We start from the raw sequence: 2,791 nt of genomic DNA, 5'->3' as shown, positions 1-2,791 counted from the left end.
TTTAAAGTTCAATTTGTTTCACCATCACAGCAAAAATTGGACAGCATCCTGCAGCTTTTCTCACTTTACTATTTTCTTTTTCCAAGAGAATTTGCTATTTCCTCTCAAACCTTATATTGGTTTTCCTCCACTATGAGTGGAAGCAGTGAAGTGTGTGCATTGTTTGCTATAGAATTAAACCTCCTGACTATAGTTTCTACAAGAGCAACTGAGCCTACTGCAAAAGGGCAGAAGGGCAGAGCAGAGGGGAGAGATGTGGCAACAAAAGGAGTCAAAGTCTGTTTGATCTCATCAGAAACTCAGCATGGGTGAGTGGTGTCTACTTCTATAAATGCACATTACTTGCCCTGTGTTATTTTATCTGTGCACACATTATTCCAAATATATATTTACTTTTAAGGATGCATGAAAATTGAAATATTTTTCTTTGCAGGTTAATTCTACCATTTTTTCTTTTAATTTGTTTTTTCCACTTTGCTTCACCCACGGGTCATTACATTTTACCACTACGGTGAAGCTGCAAATTACAATTTCTTGGCAACAAATAAACTTCACTCTGGTAATTTCTCACAAGACTGGCACTTTTTGGGATTTTTCTGTCATTGTTAAGTTGCCAGTTTGTACAGTCTGCGGGTAGCGGGTATGTTATTGTGTCCCCAATAGATACACTCTTTTTGTCTCAAACTGTTTTTTAGGAGTTTGTACAAATAGCAAAGTTAAAGTTAAATATGTGATGGATTCTTACAGTTATTTTACCAAACAGATTAGAGAGAGATAAATGCTTTATGCTTCACCACCAACATTAATTAATGTAATTTTAAACTAAATCACTAATGGTTGGTCAGACCACCACAACAGTGCACATACTCTTCAAACATATTTACAGGCCAGGTTATACCATTAAACTGATTTCAAAATGAGGACACTTTGTTTAAGCCATACTATGCTGTTGGAGGATTACAATGCTAGCCCGGTGAACCATCATATATATGTGTATATATAGTCTGGCCACAGCCAATAGTGAGAGCTCAGTCTAGTGAGAGCTCAGTCACATCATCCCACTAACCAAACCAGTAGGGAGCTGTGATTGATCCATGTCAGTCTCCCTATCTCTTTTGATTTAAGTGACATAATGTTATACTTGACTTACCTAATTTGTAATTTGTGAACTTTGAAATGATGCATCACTTTTCTGGCTGTATATAAGAATATGGGTCCAGTTTTGGGTAAGCCTGTGGGAATGGTAGCTTCAGTACCTGTTCTTAGCTGATAAACATGACACCTGTTGTGGTCTTTTGTTGCTGTTGTTCATCTGCTTGAATGTCCAACATGCTGTGGTTCAGAGATGGCATTCTGCTGATCTTGTTGAAACCCAAGGCTATTTGAGCTTCTGCTGTCTTATATCATCAACCTGCCAACTCTTATTTAACACCTGACATGAAGAATACTTTTTCATCCACAAAACTGCTGCTTACTGGACATCAGACCATTCTCTAGAAACCCTATCATTATGAAGTACAATCCCAATAGATTAACAGTTTCTAGAATATTAGGACCAGTCCACCTGAAACCAACAACCTTGTCAAATTCAGTCACAAATCTTTAAATGCAGGTCAATCCTTCTGCATTTCAAAATTTCCTCTAAACCCTTTATTGCAAAAAAACCTTTTACATCTCTTTAACAGTGTCATGTCTACAACCATTCATCTGTAAACTTCTGAGAGGTGTAATCTCTTCTTGCATTTCCGTCCTGTAGGAGGCAGTAGCTGACATTTTTAAAACTGTCTGAAAACAATAATAGCACTTCTGCGATGAGGTATTGCAGATAGTTGCAAAAAACTTGGCAATGTTCAAGTTTATTGTATACATCAAATGTCAACTCTGACAAATGTGAGGAGATATGCATTTTTAAACTTATGTTTGAGACAAGCATAATCTGAGCATTGAAGTCACCATTTCATGATGCTTAAGTGTCCTTTTAATTTAGGAGCAACAGGGAAACAAGAACATGGGTAGAAATATGTGTTGGTAAAACTACAATTTCATAAACTAAGAAAGTGTTAAGGTTCATTTTCATTAAAATGAATGTACATGAAAATGCTTTCAGTGTATTGATTTTGAAGGACTTACTCATCTGGGGGAAAAAATAAGACTGGAGTCCATGGCCTGATATAAAACAGGCATGACCTTGTCAAATCAATGTCAGGTAGAAAAATAGTAAACATTGTGCAACAATATGTACACACAGGACAGCTGCTTTGGAGCATGTTTTCTAGGACAATGGTGTGTGTGTGTGTGTGTGTGTGTGTGTGTGTGTGTGTGTGTGTGTGTGTGTGTGTGTGTGTGTGTGTGTGTGTGTGTGTGTGTGTGTGTGTGTGTGTGTGTGGTTTATGATTATCTGGCAATGTAATCATGCTTGTTGCCCATCCCTTGTCCTCCTACGCCCCTCCTCTACCGGCCTCCCTCTTTATTTATTTACCCCAGTCTCATCCAATTGAGTGACAGATCAGTCTGTGGAAAGGGCAGCTTGCCAAGGCAGCCCTCTGTGACAGAGCAATGCATTAGGACATTAAGACACCAGCTCCTGTGCAAAAAATCAATCAGGCACCCCTGGATGCATTAGAGGCAGAGAAGGGCACCTCATGGAACTTTCCGGCTCTGCTGCTATGTTTGGTATTTCTCTTGTTTTAGTTGCGCCTGGCCAGTTGTTTTCTAGTTTCCCATCCTGCAGCAGTTAGTTGACTGTTTAATGTGCCATTAACATTTTCTATAAGAAGTGAAAGGTAGGCCT

General features: G+C 38.7%; 1 long non-coding RNA gene across 2 annotated transcripts in view; it reads left to right on the top strand.

Annotated features, from left to right (window-relative positions):
- Positions 1 to 200: 200 nt before the first annotated feature.
- The window catches only part of LOC107387693 (uncharacterized), a 68,625-nt gene continuing 66,034 nt past the window's right edge, over positions 201 to 2,791 (top strand). The window contains exon 1 of one of the 2 annotated variants that reach the window (XR_008565566.2): positions 201 to 308. This is a non-coding gene — a long non-coding RNA (uncharacterized lncRNA). The remainder of the gene's footprint in view (positions 309 to 2,791) is intronic. The other variant, XR_001573233.3, reaches the window with a different exon arrangement.

Source organism: Nothobranchius furzeri, chromosome 16, assembly GCF_043380555.1.
Source record: "Nothobranchius furzeri strain GRZ-AD chromosome 16, NfurGRZ-RIMD1, whole genome shotgun sequence".
Lineage (NCBI taxonomy): Eukaryota > Metazoa > Chordata > Actinopteri > Cyprinodontiformes > Nothobranchiidae > Nothobranchius > Nothobranchius furzeri.
The sequence above is the reverse complement of the archived record's forward strand: the minus strand, read 5'-3'. Positions and strand labels throughout refer to the sequence as shown.